Genomic DNA, 19,979 nt, shown 5'->3' with positions numbered 1-19,979 from the left:
AAATGTCCAAATTGGGCCCAAAGTGTCAATATTTTGTGTGGTCACCATTATTTTCCAGCACTGCCTTAACCCTCTTGGGCATGGAGTTCACCAGAGCTTCACAGGTTGCCACTGGAGTCCTCTTCCACTCCTCCATGATGACATCACCAAGCTGGTGGATGTTAGAGACCTTGCACACCTCCACCTTCCATTTGAGGATGCCCCACAGATGCCCAATAGGGTTTAGGTCTGGAGACATGCTTGGCCAGTCCATCACCTTTACCCTCAGCTTTTTTTAGCAAGGCAGTGGTCATCTTGGAGTTTTGTTTGGGGTCGTTATCATGTTGGAATACTGCCCTGCGGCCCAGTCTCCGAAGGGAGGGGATCATGCTATGCTTCAGTATGTCACAGTACATGCTGACATTCATGGTTCCCTCAATGAACTGTAGCTCCCCAGTGTCTGGAGCATTCGTGCAGCCCCAGACCTTGACCCTCCCACCTTCATGCTTGACTGTTGGCAAGACGCACTTGTCTTTGTACTCCTCATCTGGTTGCCGCCACACACACTTGACACGATCTGAACTGAATAAGTTTATCTTGGTCTCATCAGACCACAGAACATGGTTCCAGTAATCCATGTCCTTAGTCTGCTGGTCTTCAGCAAACTGTTTGCTGGTTCTCTTGTGCATCATGTTAAGAACAGGATTTCTTCTAGGACGACAGCCATGCAGACCAATTTGAGACAGTGTGCGGTATATGGTCTGAGCACTGACAGGCTGACCCCTTAAACCTCTGCAGCAATGCTGGCAGCACTCTATTTCCCACAGACAACCTCTGGATATGACTCTGAGCACGTGCACTCAACTTCTTTGGTCAACCATGTGAGGTAGGAGTCATCATGGTAAGTGTTATGGTCTATTCTCTTCATATGCTTGTATGGAAAATAGTTGCAGTGCATGTCTTAAAGTTCAGGAGAATGGAGTCGGACAGGGCAGAGGGAAGAAATAGAGTACAGGAAAAAAGAAATTAACCTGTTTGGATAGGGAAGTGAAAACATTAAAATAAAACACAAAATACATACCATGAATAATGTACTAATGTAAAACAAACAATTGGTTGTTGACCAAGAAATTAAAATTGATTTTCTCTTTTAAATATGTAGGTGGTGGAACCACTGTGTATTGGAGAGCATTGGATATGAATGTTAGCATTTCTGAGGACAGTTTAAAGAGTTTGGAGTAGGCGATTCTGTTGTTAGGTTTTTTGTTAAACGTAACGTTTTTTTATATTGCATGTTTTCTAATAATGTCCTTTTTGAATGCATGTGAATGTATCCTGCAAATTACATCTCTTGGCTTTGTTGGGTGTCCTTTTAGACATAGGGCCATGTGGGCACAATCAATTTAATATGATGGAAAGAGAATTCTTCCAGATTATGAATACCTGCTTTCTGCCCACACTACAGTGAGATCTTCACTGATCGGTGTACCGGCCCACTGCTGAGCCGGTATCACAGCAGACCACATGACAGTTGTAAACAATGAATGGCTTACTTTCATGCAATTCATTGTATACAATTGTGTTACTAGCTGTGATTGCTCACAGTGATCACATGGTACAGAGAGGGCCAATCACATAAAGAAAAAGATAAAAATCACTGACATCACCTCAGCTGGAGATATAGAGAAGAGTATCCTATAAGGAATCAAGATACCTCAAACTCTATCTCATGCACTCATGCACCATCGCCACATACAAAGTCAAATCACTCCCATGCAATTATTACAGGGAGTGGATTATAGCGTGATCCTTTAGATATATGAGATATATAGATATATGAGATATATACACATCCACCACACACTCATCCAATCTGATGGTTAAATCAAACAGGCACTAGTGCAAGTTGCTACCGATGGAGTATGTTGTGGTTTTAACAACAGTTGGCCAGTCAATGGCCTTAAAGGTAGTACAGAGACAGACGTCATGTGGAGTATATAAGGGATGGATGGATGGCTGGATCTGCTGAAACAGAGTCAATCAATTATGTACAGTCATAAAAGCAGGTAAAGGCTGAATGCGGTCTGCGCACTGATGTCAGGGTCTGGACTTCGGCTGTGTCTGGCAATGACTCTTCTCATTGAGCTACCTAGGATGCTGCACAGCACCTTGTCTGATCCATTAGACAACCCTGCCTTGTGCCTTAACTTTGTCTGAACTTTGAACTATTTGCTCCTCCCAAGAACTTCCTGATTTAAGCCATGTCTTTGCACTTCCTCTTTGCAAGGTTATTGTGCTTTCTCCGCCAGTGCCATACTCTTGTCTTCCCTGTTACCGTGCATATTTTGCTACACCTCATTATTGACCCTTGGCTTGTTACTTGACTAAGCTTCTGCCTGATCCCAATCTGCTACTACTCATTACTGACCTTTTGGCTGGTTTACTGACCACGCTTCCGTTTGATCCTCACCTGCTTATCTGCTACTGGACCCTGGCTTGCTCACCTTCTGGTGGGGTGATCCTGAGGACCACGACCTGGTACTAAAATGCAGCTAAATCCTTCTCCACCATCGGTAGATCTGGTAAAAACTGGTTAGTACTTAGACACCTCAGGAGAGCCTACATCATCTGTCAGGGTGACTGCCTGTATACCTATCCTGCTGGTCTGTGGTAGGTCTTCGAGCCTGACGTCTGATTGTGACAACTGATGTGCTGAATGGTAGCCCAATGGCTAACCTGGCTGTGTAATGCTGGACTGTGGGCGAGTGGACAGATGCAGATAGGAGTGGTGTGCGTGCAGTGCTACATGTGGGTGAGTTGGTGTCCTATGGACAGTATACACAAAGTAAGTCAGTGCGATCTCACCACTCTCCAGCCGCACTGAAAGATCCTAATGCCTCATGAACAGAATTCACATAGTAGAAGAGATAGTTCACCAGAGCAGTCTCCATTTGTGCCGCTCCATGTGTGCAGTTTCAGTCCACAGGTAGATGACGTGAGTGGGGAAGTCTGCAGGGTCTGGTCTAGGAATGGAGGGTCACAAGGGTAATGAGGCCGTGCTAACATGTTTCGCTCGTGAACACGAGCTTCTTCACAGCCCATTTGTACCATGTGATTAGCTGTGGCCATTTACAGCTAATCACAACAATACACAGTGTGTACACACTGTAATTCAGTAAAAATGTGTGCTTAAAGCAGTGAAATTCACGGCTATATTTTCTTCCTTTTAAATTTCCCCTTCTCCCCTCCGCCTCCCCTTCCTTTTTCTTTCTTGGATTCACATTTTCCCTTTTTCATTTAGTTGTGTTGCTTCCACTTGTAGTTGCACATTATGTATGGGTTCTAATGTTACCCCTGACAGGGGGTTTTCTGAGTGGGACTGCTGCTTGCTCTGTAAAAAATCCTTTTTCTTTATGTTGAATTTCTACTTTACACGGCATCCCTTTGTGTCAGAAATAACTGCCTGTTCGTAATGTTTTGATATGTTCCACATAGACCCTATTTTTGAAAAAAAAAATTAATAAAAATATTGAAGCAGAAATTCACTGCTTTAAGCAATCATTGTATGCAAGAAAAATAAAAAATCCTGATCAACTCCCCAGAATGGTACAGTGTTACTATGAAAGCACTGTATTGCTCTGGTCACAGTATGTAAAAAAAAAAAAAAAAGTTGTAAAAAAAGAAAAAAGAAAAAATATTAAGAAGATTGAAAAATAAATTATTTTTTTCTTTTTTTTTTTAACATACTGTCACCAGTCAGTGTCCCTAGTCATTGCCACATCAGTTATATAATGATGCTGTACTGCACTGGTGACAGTATGTAAAAAATAAAAAATGTCCAAAAAATTACATATTCAAAAAATGCACCAAGCCTCTTACTACATACCTGTGGCTGTCTACCTTCCAACTGCAGGGGTATTTGTACTGTCCTGGCACATCAGTACATCAGGATTGATCGATTTCCAGATTTATGTACCATAGTTTGTGGACTCTAACTTTCCTACAGACTAAATAATATATACGGATTTTGGTTATTTCCCCAAAGGAATGTAGCAAAATACATTGTGGCCTAAATTTACAAAGAAAGATTATTTGTTTTCTCTGAAAATTGTCTCGATAGATGTGCCATCATTAAAATAATAATATTTTATTAATACAATTCATTAAACAACATGCTATATTAGCATAAACTATGGTCTACCCTCCTGCTCATGTCTATACATCACCATGTTGGAATATATATGTATTATCCTAATAAACTTTCATAAGATGTGAAAAAGTATATTCATATATCAACAGCAATGGTCTAAGACTTTTTTTTTAACAATAACTCTACAGGTTTTGCTGAAACTTCCACTTCTTCAGGGATGTATGGTCATTGACCAATCAAAAACAGTACTAACTATTAATTATCCAAGGTGGACCTTAGGAGTAGTTATGTATGCAAAGCATTCTCTGATTGGACGAGGTGGACAGAGTGATGTCAATTGCCTTTCCACTTTGTTCAAAGAAGGCAATTTCTTAATAGTGCCCATGCCAAGTGGCTGCCCCCCTTTATTCACAATGCAGCAGTTAAGATCACTGGAGTAGCAGTGCCTACTACAGCAATTTCCAGCTTCTAGAGGGATCCCACAAGTATGCTATATGCATAGTTAACCACTTCCCGCAAACCGATGTACTTGTATGTCGGCTTGCAGAAGTGGTTGTACCAGGATGATGCCAGCAGCTGCAGGCATCAAACCGGTACCATTTTTTTAGAGCCTGTGGTCAGCTTTCAGGAGATAACAGTTGATGCGGCTCAGCAGCAACTCGGCCGTTATCCGACCGAGTGGGAGGGGACCCCTCCCACCGCTTTCCATTGCTCTGCCCGGGCCTCCCACTGGGAGACCAGAGCAACCATCAGGCTTGTTGGAGTCCCGAACTAAGCTGAATTCGGCTTCGATCGGGTTGGCATTTTGAATACTTTGAAGTGCAGTGGAGGGGTTTGGGGTCTTTTAGACCCCCGATCCCTCCATGAAGTGTACCTGTCACTGCTTATTACTGTCACAAGGGATGTTTACATTGCTTGTGACAGCAAAAAAAGTGATCAGATTTTTTTTTTTTTTATAAAAAATTAAATAAAATAAAAAGGAAAAAAAAAAGTTTTAAAGTGCCCCAGTCCCTGTGAGCTTGCGCACGAAAGAAAACGCATACGTAAGTTGCGCCCGTAAATGAAAACAGTGTTCAAATCAGGATGTAAGAAAGTAGTCTATTTAAGGCTACCTATAGCGCTTGCTAAAAATAATATCTTAATGAAGTTGTCAATAAATTGAGAAAATATATAAATATGTCAATATTAAATAAATACTCCTCTATTCATATGAAAAAAAAAAAAAATATATATATATATATAAATGGTGATATTCATAAATAGTGATTCATAAATAAAAGTCCATAACAAGTGACTGTAGTGAAGATTTCAAATACATTTTTTATTTGAAATCTTCACTACAGTCACTTGTTATGGACTTTTATTTATGAATCACTATTTATGCATATCACCATTTATATATATATATATATATATATATATATATATATATATATATATATATATATATATATTTATATTAATAGAGGAGTATTTATTTAATATTGACATACAGTATTTGTATATTTTCTCAATTTATTGACAACTTCACTAAGATATTATTTTTAGCAAGCGCTATAGGTAGCCTAAAATAGACTACTTTCTATAGCAGCTGCTTCAAACGCACATCTATTTATCTATTTTATTTACTTATACTATTTATTTATCCACTTATTTATTCTAACACTTCAGGCGCGGGGCATATACTCTAGTATATTCCTTACATAGTGTTCAAATCACACATGTGAGGTATCACTGCAATTGCCAAAGCGAGAGCAATAATTCTAGAAAAAGGACACCTCTGTAACTCTAAACTGGTAACCATTAAAATTTTTTAAAACGTTGTCTATGGAGATTTTCAAGTTCCGTAGTTTGCCGCCATTCTATGAGTGTGCGCAATTTTAAACTGTAACATGTTAGGTATAGATTTATTCGGCGTAACATCATCTTTCACAATAACAGAAAATTGGGCTTTACTGTTTAGTTTTTTTTTTATGCAATTAATTGTATTTTTAAAAAAAAAAATTGTGATTGAAAGACCGCTGCGCAAATCCGGCCTGACAAAAAATAATGCCACAAGCACCATTTTATTCTCCAGAGTCTTTGCTAAAATATATATTTTATATATATATTTATATATATATATATATATATATATATATATATATATATATATATATATTTGGGGGTTCTAAGTAATTTTCTAGCAAAATACTCATTTTAACTTGTAAACAACATGTCAGAAATAGGCTTGGTCCTTAAGTTGTTAATAATAGTAATAGTAACAATAGTAACAAATAATAGTGACAAATGCCATACCTGGAATTCTTCTTTAACAAGGCATATTGAATATGTATTACTGCAATAAAGCAAGTCATTTCTGAATTAAGTTTACAAACTTAAAATAATAGACGTAGGCTAGTACTAATGGGAATTCATGGAGTAACTGAATATATGATTTTGTATTTTGGCCAAAGATACACTTTAACCCCCTGGACTGCTCCATGTGACTAGTTGAAGGTCATATTGGCTTCATGCTAATGGGATGCGAGTCTAGAGAGGAGTCAATACAGAGGTACAGTTTTGTATTGTAAGCAAGGCCTCACTTGGGTCATCAAAGGAGGAGAGCAGTTTTGTGTGGAGGCCTGAAGAATGGGAAAATTAATTCTGCACAGCAAGGTCATGTGATGGGATATGGTAGAATACAAAGTATGCCTTGATTTCTGTTGAAGCTGGAGTAAGGTGAGAATGAGCATTGGTTCAGACATCTCCTACATGTACCCATTTCTCTTCTTCTATGCATATCAACTTAATAAACCACAAGAGAATAAAATAAACAAGCTAAACAAAAGCATACAAATCATAATTTACTTATTTCAAATTGTACCATCTTGAAAATCAGTGCAAGGGACTTTGATATCAAAAAGACTCATAGGCTTTGTTTTGGGAACCGCATAAAGATCAAATATTTTGATGTTTTGACTCGAATTTAACAGTACAGCATACAAATATTACTAGAAATTTATTGAGATTAAATATGATTGCATATGATTGTCAAATAAAATGGAAACAATTGTGTCTTTGATGACTTCATATCATTGTAGCTCAGAGATTACAGGCTCATCCATCATCAGACTGCTTATGACTTTTCCTGTATGAAAGCAGTGATGGCAAAACAATAGTTCATCATCAACAAGTACATTATCTGTAACAATATGTTCAAATGTTTTCAAGACACAGAGCCAGAGATTCATTCAGCACAATTAACTGTCTGCTGCTTATTTTCTTTGTGCTACAGTAAATCAGTTTATTTCTCATTTTTATTCTTTACTTGTGTAACATAAAGGAAATGTTTTCAGAAGCCTGATCATAAAAGTACAAATCAGCCTTTCATATTTGATACTCATTTACAGATAGACAGGCTGAAATGAAATCACATTCTTTCATCTTACACACTGTATTCTCATAAGCAAATCTGTATACTTAATTTATTATTTACTACAGACGCTAGTTTGATTGAATCCTGTGTAAGATAGGGGAACAATTTTGAAGGCTAGATCAGATAGACATTAGTTGCCGTGCTCAATGATCCAAATCTCTATTGGATCAGGCTTTTTAATCTGTATTATACTGTGTCATTTGGACTCTCCTTTTAACACTGTATCTAGATCCATGTCTGCTGATCTGCCAATAGAATACATAGCCTGTCTTCTACCACTGTCACTGTATAATACACTGCAGTGGTAAGCTTACCTGCTTAAAATTTTTTTATATCTTATGTTCATTGAAGGACACAGCCTAGCAATTCTCTTGACTGTAGCACTATAGTGCCACCCTCAGGAGTAGAACACTAGGCATAAAAAAAAGCACCGCTTACAGGAGGTCCTTACTGAAGGCCAAACCACCCATCTGTTATAGACAGCTCAGTTTTTGCCTAGTGTCTAGGAGTAAGGACCTATTTTATCTGCTGGAAGTTCCTTTCATTAAGCAGGGATTTTTACTTTTTTTTTTTTTCCGGATCTTAAATGGATCCTAAAAGTCACTCCAGCTCAGTCAACGAATGTATGCAGACCTCTAGCTGCTTGCGGAGTCAGCTGCAGCAACCCCATCCAGGAGCAGGGCAGCCCACGAGTTTCACATTAAAATCAATCCGCGCAATAATCATACAACATACAGGAAAATATATTTATGTAAGTCCAGCAATGATGCAGGGCATGTATGCAGTTATAGATTGATTGTACTTGCTCTGTATACATACTTTTTATAGGATTTTTTTTTTTTTTTTTTTACTAACTCAGAAATTTAATGGTAGGTGTTACTGTGAAGGATAGCAATGGGTGACATACAGTTAGAGATTATTGAAGAGATTAATAAAGATTAAAAAATATTTAATTTTTTATATATATATATATATATATATATATATATATATATGTTTCTGATTTTTAGTATGTGTTGGAATTTTCTAACAATTAGGTAGTACCTTCCCCTCACTTCTGCAAAGGCTTAGTGGGCTGATAAGTCACAGCAGGTCTGTTTCCCCATTATTATTGAATAGGGAGAGGCGGTGTCTTCAATGCTGGAAGCATTTTTGTTTCTATGGCACAGTTTAACCTTATAGGATTCAGATGACTCACTGGCTCCATCCTGCTTTCGAAGTCCCGTCGGACATAACGCATACGGGAGGTGGAAGCTTGCATGTGACATCACCCGCTGCTATTCTGAGCCCGCAGGGGAACGGACTATCTGTATTACTACAGGCAATGTTACAAGTCCACTAAATGTGCTTCAATCCAAATAAAGAGATTGATTGCGACATAGAGCACCATTATGTACCTGAGGGAGGTTTGCCTGTATTGGAAGCATTGGAGCCAGATGTGTCTGGTGTTTTAACCCTTGTTAGGTAAAGTGCATTTGACCATCCTGTTCATTCAGGGGTCAACACCCTGAGGTGAGCAGCTTGTGTTACTATCGATGGTGGAAGTTATCACCTGAGGTGACTGACATTTACCACTTTCACACTGCCTATTAGGAATCTCTACATTGTATGGACTTTTGAATTTAGGAGTCTTTCTCTCTTTAATGGACTTTATAATATTCATATCTGGTTGTGCTGCACCTTCTGATTGTCTAGCCCACGAGTTTTGCCTCATGGGGGACATGGACAAGGAGGGGAGTGATGGGTCAGCTGTTGAGCCAGGGCCTCTGGACAAAGCAGGAAACCTAGTTGCATATTAATGTCCTCAAGCTACAGGCAAAAGGGTGAATGGAGCCTCACAGGGAATGACCAGTCAGCATACAGTCAGACAACAATATGATGATGACCTATGTCAATCACCAAAATGGAAAAGGAGCTCTGCAGCCCTGGAAGTCTCTAAATCTTGAATTTTTGGTAGGTCGAGCTTCATGTCCCTGCTCTCTCAGCAGTTTACCTTCTGGGTGTGGAAAACTGTCAGATGAATTACCTCAGCCATCAAATTTTGGACCAAGGAGAATGGTCCTTACACCCAGAATTTTTTGATCAGATTTGCAGTGGGGCATCCCAAATGTGGATGCCTCAGTGGTACCATGAAACCTCTACAGACTCATTTATGCCTTCCCGCTGTTACTGCTTCTTCCATGACTACTAGGAAAGATTGAGGTTGAATAAATTCTGGTCAATCTTGTGGCTCTGGATTGGCATTGTCATCCCTGGTATGCAGATGTGGTGTGCCTAGTCACAGACATTCCATGGCGTCTTCTTTTTTGAGAGGATCTTCTGCCCTAAGGGCCGATCTTCAGCCCTGCTTTGCTGTCTTTGGCTTTGACAGCCTGGTTTTAAAAGCCAGGTTGTGAGTGACAGGGGGTTGTCGGCATCTGTTTGGATAGAGCAAGGGAGGGTTATAACCCCTGTCAGAATTTTTTTTTTTTTGCCATCTGTGTTCCATTGGGGTGATTTATCTTCACTTTCTACCCCCAGGCCACTAGAACTAGTGTCTGCTTTCAAAGATTTTCCCTCTATTACTTTTCTGGGGACAACCCAAAATTTTGGATTTTCTTTTACTTTCACTTTCAATGAGAGTAGTGAAAAGGACAAATAGAAAGGTTGAATCTCCTTAACAGGGGCACAGACCGCAATAAACACTGACAGGTGTTATATTCCCTCTCCACTCCATCTAAAACTGGAAAAAAAGGTTTACCTTTAGTTATACATTAAGGGCCATGTTTCATTCAACAGCATCTGGTGGTGCATTGTTTCATTTGTACCTTCACTCAAGGGGTTAGACATGTAGCTACTCTGGTGCATTCTCTGTTGCTACCATGACACTTGAACTTGGTTCTGTCGGTCTTTCATTAGCCTCCTTTTGGAAATGTTAGGCATATTTTATAAAAGGTTGCTTTTTTGATGGTTCTTAATTCTGCACACTGTGCTGCAGGCTTTGTCTTCTCTGTGTTTCTCATATCCAATGAAAATTGCTCTATATTCTATAGATGTGGTTCAGGCTATATGAGGGTATTTATTTTCTACCTCTCCCTTCTGGAAGACAGACTTCCCTTTTGTGATTGATAAGGGTTTAGTGGCTTCCTCTGCTACTATTTCACATTGCATTGGACAGACTATTGTTTAGATCTAAGCCATGAGGTGTCAGGTTGTCCCATTTCCTGTCACGAAGCACTCCACTAGGGCCATTAGTGTGTCTTCTAAGCATTCGTTTCTCAAGTTTGCAAAGCTGCTACCTGGTGATCTGTTTATAGTTCAACCACATTTTACAAGGTTAATATTTTTGCATCTTCGGATGCGTGTTTTGACAGACAGGTTTTGAGGTTTCTTGTTCCCCTTTAGGAGGTTCTGTTGGATTTTTTGTTTTTCCACCCATGAATGGCCACTGCTTTGAAATGTCCCTATGGTCAAGAAAATTCCCAGTGTCCTTCAATGAACGTAAAAGAAAATGTTATTTTTTGTGTCTACTCACTGAAAAAACCCTATGTTGAAGGACACAGATCCCATCCCTCTCATTTTATTTTCTGTATTGCTTTGTAACCATTGCTTTGTTTCATGTGGTGAAATAACGGTGGTAAGGTATGATCGATCCCAGGAGTGGAAAGGAGGAGAATGTAAAGCCCTGACAGTTTGTGAGAGGAGTGATCTATCCCAGGAGGAGAGAAGGAGATCCACCCATTGTGAAGAACAAGAAAGATAGTGAAAAGCCTTGAATATTTATTGTAAGATGAGCAGGCATTTCACCAGATGGTGGGATTGCACTTTGATTTAACAATAAGAAGAGTGAAGAGCACAGAGATTGTTCATATTAATTGAAAGACTTTATTTGCTTTGTTTTTATGTTGCATTTGGGATAGATATGTATATTTTTTTTGTAATTATCACTGTTGCAGATTTAGTTATAGCCAGTAGCGCTGCACTGTATTTATAATTACTTTTGGTATCTTTAGTGAATCACTAAGTAGTATACAGCAGCTATTGAATAATTTATTTTCATGGAGGGATGGTTTGTTTTATTGTTTACACAAACATAATAAGTGCAATATTTTATAGGTAGTGATAGATTATTAAATAATCTATCACCATACAGTCAATATTCAGTGAACAATTAAGTGAAGATTACAATCAGGAAATAAGAAGCAGAATAAACATACAAAAAATTGCTTAATAAAGTGGGGTTTAAAGAAAAAAATTGTGCAAGAAGCAAGACATCTTGCTCCTGATGCCCCAAAGATCACTGCCATTGATCAGGTACCCAAAATACATAAGGGCAAGAAATCCCCTCCGAGGAGAGTAGGGGATATATTTGGATATACACCTACAGGCATTAGTCATTAGGTGATATGCCCACCTAAAAGATAATGAAACTCTTATTTTTCTACTAAAAGTAGTATCTATTATAGAAAATGTTATCTTGGCCACCAGATGTAGAATCACTTTACATTAATATTAAGTAAAAGGATGGCATGGAAGCAGTTAAACGGATGTTAGAGAACCAACAGGGACTCAAAGGATAACAGACAGATTTTGGAAATGACCATGGAAAAAAAAAACTTCTGGTATGAGAGCCAGTGTTGCAATCAAATTAACATAGCAATCTGCGCAAAATATGCCCCTTGCTTCGCTAACCTATTTATACTTAAATTGGAACACAAAGGGATTTATAGCAGAGATTGGCCTAATCTTGGGCTGTACAAACAAAACATTGATGAAATTATAATAGTTTGGGAAGGTACCCCAGAGTCATTAGAAAAATGTATAGAACATATAAATAACAATAAATATTGTATACACTTTATGGAAAGTTGGTATAAAGAACAGGTTAATTTTTTATTTAAGTGTTTAAACAACAAGGGAGGTTGTGTACCAAAACATATTTTAAGGACACAGACCAAAACAGCTTTATTCCCATAAAAAAATTGCCACCACCCACAATAAAATGTATCCCTAAAAGCCAGCTAATGAAAATGAGGTGCAATTGTGCTCTGGAAACAGATCATAGTCAAACTAAAGGACTGATTAACAGTTTTAGGGATAAATTATAATAGACAAGCTGGAATGCACCAGAAGCCTGGGAAAAATTAATGGATAGAGGGGAACTGATTTGGACTAATAACTGCAATAGTCAACAGCAGGATGTAGCATTTATTACAGGGTTTAATAGACAGTACAAAAAAAATAGAAAAAACATTGGCCCATTGGCATCTGTGGATGCTTTTTTTGTCCGCAAGGTTTTGCAGGCTGCGGTTGAGAGGACTTGATCCTCTTTGAGGGTGTGTTGTATTTTTTAGGTGGGCTTCAGTTGTTTTGGTTGAGCTCCTTTTGCCTGGTTGGCTACTGTTTAGCCTGGGGATTTTTTTGCTGTTCCCACCCCTCATGTTTAACACTGCTTTGGGATGTCCCAATGGTTATGAAGATCAGGAGCTGTGTCCGTCAATGAACAAAAGAGAAAATGGGATTTTTGACTTACCGTAAAATCCATTTCTCTGATGTTTATTGACGGACACAGCACCCACCCCTCTGTGGAGTTGTAATTCTTCTGATACTGTTTGTAACAAAACTGAGTACCTATAGCAGGGAGAGGGAGTATACCCCCTGGGACTGCCCATAGACTGCCTAGTGTCTTACTCCTGTAGGGGGCAGTGAAACCCAATGGTTATGAACATCAGGAGCTGTGTCCATCAATGAACATCAGAGAAATTAATTTTATGGTAAGTCAAAAATTCAATTTTTCTTTTTATCTGCTTGGCCAGTAAATTTCAGATTTTGTCATTGGAATTTAAATAGTTCAAAAAGGACTCCAAGCTGCCTATGCATTCATCCACTACAAATAACAGATCATCTATGTAGCGATAGTGTCAGGTCACCTGTGGCCAGGTGAAAACTGCACCCTGTTGGAGGCAGGAGTGCAGCGCAAGGTAGTGAACCCAATAGCAGACTGCTGCAGATGGACTGGAACGTGAGCCCAAGATTCCCCAGGGTGAAGAGTCTAAGACCCAGCAGGTATTCACCAGAGCCTCTAGTGGTGAGGATGGACTTGGCTGCAGCTGGGCCCAGGTCGCAGCCCCTGGGGTCCCCCAGGTCACGCTCCGTAGGGAGAGAAGGGAAGCAGCCACTTAGGACACACGGAATGGTGAAGGGTAAGCCGAGGTCAGAGTAACAGGCAGACAAGGGTAACCAAGGGACAGGCCAAAGGTCAGGGTAACAGGCAAACAGGAATAATCAGAAACAAGCCAAAGTTGGTACACAGAAAAGTAGCTCAAGCACACGGCAAACAGGAAACAAACACTGTTGAACAGCAAAGCAGACCTGCAGTGCACTGGTTAATATAGACTTCCTGTGATGACCTGGGTGGGGTAGGAACAGGAAGGAGAGGTGATAAAAAGGAACCAAAAATGCAGTCTGACCTCTAATACAGACATGCAGGGACAGGTAAGCTCGCAAACACTATTGCAAGTCCATGACAGATAGAAGGCTTTGATGTATTTTCTAAACAGATTACCACTCCCAAAAATACTATGCTGTTCCCACCAACCCATATAAATATTGGCGAGAGAGGGCGAAAATGTAGCCCCCATCGCGGCCCCGCACCTTTGTAGGTAGTACTCCCCATTAAAGGTGAAAAAATTGTGATTTAACACGTAATCCGAGATGTCCAAAATATAGAGACCAATTTCCACTGTAAAAGTAGTGAAGCATAATAAATAAAAATTCACCGCCTGGATAGCAAGCTTATGTGGAATCAATAAGTGGAGACTGTTAAAATTATAAATAATCCACAAGCATTGCTCATTCCAGTGTAAATTATTGTCAGTTTTTAAGAGGTGGTTAGTATCTTTCAGGTAACTGGGAAGTCTAGTAACTTGTGGTTGTAATGGTCTGTCTAGCCATTGACCTAATCTTTCATTCAAAGAGTATGCCAGATATAATAGGCCTGTTATGAAGGGGTTAAACTCTTTGAGGGTTTTCAGGAGATGGTAAAAGCAACATGTAACAGGGTATGCAGGAATTAAATCTGCTGTTTTCATATAAAACACACCCAATCTGACACCCTCATCAACCCAGAACCTTGAGAGTGGCCCTATAACTCTTAGTAGAGTCACCCCTCAACCATCAGTAGGTGGCAGAGTAAGACAGATGTCTCTTGCTTTTGAAGGGACCCAGTGTTAAGGACAGGGTTAGTCCAGAATATCCCAGACACCCCCCCCCCCCAAAAAAAGATCAAATTTATTGGAAAAAAAAAAAGGTGTTTTTAGATGCTAGAAGTGTCAGCCATGTAAAACATGGGTTGATCAAGAAATAAAGAGAATAGAGTTCAGATCTAAAACCACTATGCATAAATACTGGATTGATAGGTCACATGTGTGCTCTCGCACAATATAAATGTATGTGTTGGAGTGCTCATGTGAAGTTCAATAGGTTTGAAGAACTAATCGGAAGCTGTCTACTAGGATAAATAAGCACATTAAGGCCTCTTGCACACTGCAACTTGAAAAAGCTCAGTACAGTCAATTAATTGTAAAATGCCTATGCACTCAGGCATGTAAATTAGTGCATTCTTCAGTAAAAACAAAACAGAAAAATCTACATTTTTGGTCAGTAATTTACGCCTCATGCGTGCAAATGATTGCAAATACGCACAAATGTTCTTTTACATATTGTGCTGAATAAGAACAAGAGAAAAAGTTTTCACGCATTTGAGTGAAAAAAAACATCTGAAAAAATAGATGCTCAAACGGGAGTATCATGTGCAAGAGGCCTAATAACAACAGAAAGGGGTTTAGGAAGAATGGTGTGTCGAACCACTTTTGGATATTCCATAATAATTAATCCTAGAGGTTTGGTTCACTGAATAAGATCAGATCTCAAGAAAGCTATATCTAGAAATGAAACCCAGTGAATTTCGAACTGGATACCCTTAGTCCACAGGGTCTTAACATAGAAAATATTCAGAATTTTTTCATCTTCAATTACTAGGTCCATGATATTTTTGTACGGTGGTATATAGGTGTTGATATGGTTTTAATTATATCAGCTATTATATTTAATGTTTTTTTAATCATTAATTATCATTAATTTAATCATCATTATTGTATTATAATTTGTGAAGTAGCACATTAATGGGAATATATGCTATTTTGCCTCTAGACAGTATGGAGTAGGTGTGTTTTAGGATACAGTTGATGTATAAGTCCACAACACTAGATGGTAATAAAACAATATTGTTGATTGTTTTTATAGCTGTTCTAGAATTATAGGGTGCTTATAGTTATAATTTATAGTTTTATTTTTTGCTATTTTATTATAGTTGTATTTTTATTTGATTTTCAAGGACAAAAAAAAAATATGACATAGTACACAAAAAAAAATTGTCAAAAGTAGCACTGAACATAAAATCTTTGTAGGTTTCACAGATAAAGAAACATCAAATCAGTACAATAAAAGATGGAGGTCAGAGCTCAAATGACTCACAAACTAGGCTCATGAAATCAATGAACCATTATGGGTATAGATTTAATGAGAAAAAAAATATTATGCACTGGAAGTGCCTACTTAAACATAACAATAGAAAATGGCACTTATAGAGATATAAATCAAGGCAAAGGGGCACCAAGCAAAAGAAATTGAGACCAAGATGGAGGTGTACTTGACAACCAGCAAAGCAGAATAACTCTTCTGGCAGCCATAAGAATGTAAGAAATCAAATGTTTAAAATTCTTGGCAATACCGGAGAAGGGAAGACCCAGCAAGTAGTAAACAGGATCAAGTGGAAGAGACAAATCTAATATTTTCTGCAGCAACATTACCTCAGTCCAAAAGGGCTGTATCTGAGGACATTACCAGAAAATATAAAAAATAAAGTGACCCTGCCTCAAGTCCACAATGCCAACACAAGGCTGAGCAGGAAGGATACTGCCAATATATGACCTCTGGAGTCCTATACCAAAACATCAGGATTTTAAGAGTAGTCTCTGCTCCACACATTTGGAGGATTTAAAAGCAGAAGTCCCGATCTTATCCCACATCTGTGAAGTAATAGGTCTCTATAACAGGTGTACCCATTTGCGCATGTAGAAATGAGTGTATTCAGTAAGAGGAATAGCTTCATGGAGAATGCGGTAAATAAAGGAAACTAAGTGTAACTGGTGGGGACCCTGGGCACACAAGTATTCAAAAGAAGTAGGTTTGTCTAAAGTTAAAGACGGGGACAAAAATAGAAAAAATGTCTGACTTGTAAATAAAAAAAAAATATGTGTGTAGGGATACCAAATTTTTCTCGAATCTCATCAAAGATATACAACCTACGAGTGACCAGGTGCACCAAATCTCAAAGTTGAAATAGGGAAGCCTGCATCCACGGAAGTATGCGATGAAAAGAAAGACTATCATTTAATATGGGATTGAACGATATATTAGCAGGAGGAGGGCATGGTGAAGAGAGAGAACTTCTGAAGGCATTTACGCCAAATTGTTAGGGTAAAAATCATTGGGGCATTACACGTCTGAATATAGAATCTCTGTGTAAGGACTGTGACCATTTCAGGGAACATGGCTGAACTAGATCTCTGACAACCGGTTAGGAGCCATCAGACTGGACGATAGCCCGGAGGTAGGAGGCATAAAATTATTTAATAATGTCAGGAGCACTCAGCCCTCTTTTCATCCCCAAGGAAAAGAGCACCGAACTCGCTCTGCAATGGGCTTTCCCATTCCAAATATATTTAAGAAAACCTCTTTGCAGGGCTTTAAGTTGGGACATAGGTATGGCGACTGGCAGATTCTCAAAGAAGTAAAGTAACCTGGGCAATATGGACATTTTCAAAACATTAACTTAAGAGAAAAGGGGTAGTTTGCCCATTGATGGAGGGAGCGGAAAGTATCCTGTATCAAAGGAGGATACGAAAGTTAAATATAGGGTTGAGTAAGAGGGAGTCAAATATATGCCTAAGTATTTGAGAGATTTGGAAAACCATTTACAGTATATGGATATGTTTGCTCAAGTTGGGCCAGAAGAGTTGATGGTATATGTGGCCTCGGCTAAGGGCTTCAGACATAGAATAAAAAGTAAAGGAGATAAAGGACATCCCTGCCGAGTGCCATTTGTCATGGGGAAGAGAGGCGACAGGAAAGAAGACATCTGGACCTGAGCTGTGGTATGAGAATATATTGCTTTCAGTGCATCAAAAAAAGGACACTTAAAACCATATTGTGTTAATGTGGAGAACATATATGGCAAACTCGGCCTATCAAAGGATTTTTGGGCATCTAAACTTAAGATAGGGGGTGGGCGAGGAAATTTATTTAGGAGGTCTATAGTATGCCGTGCGTGGTCTCCATCGTGTTTGGTCCGCACAAAACCCACTTGACCCTTATTGATTTGTTTGGGAATAAACTGGGATCATTTAGAGGCTAGGATTTTCATACAAATTTTGTATTCTGAGTTTAATAGTGCTATGGGCCTATAATTGTCAGAAAGGGAAGGGTCTTTACCAGGTTTGGGGATGACAGAAATATATGAATGCATAAACTGTGGATGTGGGGATTCCCCTTCAAATACGAGGCCAGGACAGGACAGGCATAAAAGACTTTAAATAAAAGTAAGGAAATCAGGGCCGGCGGATTTATGAAGTGGAGGATCTGTAATTATTTTTGTGAGTTCCTCTATAGAAACGGCTGCGTTAGGTTTGGCAAGGTCAGAGGAAGATAACTTTGACAAAGAAGGATCTTTGAAAAATCTATCAAAGTTCTCCTGCATAAATTTAAAATGATTTTCAGGGGTTAAGCAATTGTAGAGTTTATGATAAAAGACCCAAAGGTCTTGGTCATAGTGAGGGGGCAATGAGTCGGGGTCCCATCTACATGGATAAGGAAGTTGGGAAAGAAATGGAATAGGTGAGAGCAAAGTTTATTAACCAGCATCATATGTGGATTATTAGAAAATTCGTAGAACTTTTGCTTGAGCCATAATGGGGATTTTGCAGTCTTACCTAGAGCTAAAGATCTCAATCGCTCACATAGAGATGTCACTCTGCATAGGCTAGACACTGTGGGTTTGCACAAAAGCCGATACTCAACCACTCGTAAATCACCACGTAGAGATTGTCCTTCTTTAGGCGAGGGCCTTCTGCGATACAAACGCTACTGAAGAAGGCCTTGTGTGCCTCCCACAATGTAGAAGTATCCTGAACAGAGCCTTTATTAAGCTGAAAAAAATATTTTGACAGTTTTTCTCGAATAACTTGGGATTGTAAAGGTGGTCATTAAGATGCCAATGACACGACATAGAGGGAGATGATGACAGAGTAACATCTAAGCAGATGGGGGCATGGTAAGACCAATTGATGGGAGAAATGTCAGATTCTACAATATGGGGAATGAATAGGGCCGAAATGAAAGTGGTCCATCCTAGAATACATTTTATGGGCCATATAATAAAAAAAAAAATGCTTAGTGGAAGGATGTTTAATCCTCCAAGAATCAAACAGATGATGATGAGATTTAATATGCTTGCAGGAAGAGGCAGCCTGAGAAAAGGACCCTTCGGGACGGAATATTCTGAAATAAGGTCTTCCTATCTCTAGTGGGGGACATGACCATGTTGAAATCTCCACCAATAATCATAAAGGGTTTAGAATAGTGTTGGGTGGACTCAAGAATCTAACGAGGAAATTAATTTGCCCATGTCAGGTCTGCCAGGAGACTCTAACCGTCCTTCTGGTTTCCTGACCAGTAGTCTTCTTATCCCAGTATCAGGTGGAAGGGCGGAAGAGATCCTACAGTCAGAAATATGGGACCACAACAAAATGTGCACATGGGCTATATAAAGGAACACCAAACAAGCACTCACAGTTAATAGAGAGAGAAGTCAGCGAACCAAGGCAGCAGTCCAGGGGATGATACCAGGAAGAGGCGTGGGGAACAGGCAGAGTCAGCAACCACGATCAGTGGAAATCCAAAGGAGTAGTCCAAGAGGCAAGGTTGGAAACAGGCAGAGTTGGCAACAACGGTCAAACAAAATCCAAAGGAGTAGTCCAAGAGCCAAGATCGGGAACCAGCAGGGTCAGCAACAACGATCAACGAAATCTAAAGAAGAAGTCCAAGAAATGTAGTCAGAAACAAGCAGAGTCAGTAGCCAGAAATTCAACATGATTCCCACCAACACCCAGGGAACAGGACCTATGCTAGGGCTAAGATAGGAAGGGGAAGTGAAGATTTATAGGATCACTAGATCACTAGATGAAATGACAGCAAATAGCTGGACACTGGGTGGGGCCAGCATCCTAACTCAAAAGGAAGTTCACCAGGTCTCAGGATCAAATCCTGGATAGGGCGTGACAGTACCCCCCCAAACAAAGATGCCCCCCCTGCCTAGTTTTAGTTTGGATGGGT

This window comes from Pelophylax lessonae (genome assembly GCF_965119305.1).
Source record: "Pelophylax lessonae genome assembly, chromosome: 1".
Taxonomy (NCBI): Eukaryota; Metazoa; Chordata; class Amphibia; order Anura; family Ranidae; genus Pelophylax; species Pelophylax lessonae.
The sequence above is the reverse complement of the archived record's forward strand: the minus strand, read 5'-3'. Positions refer to the sequence as shown.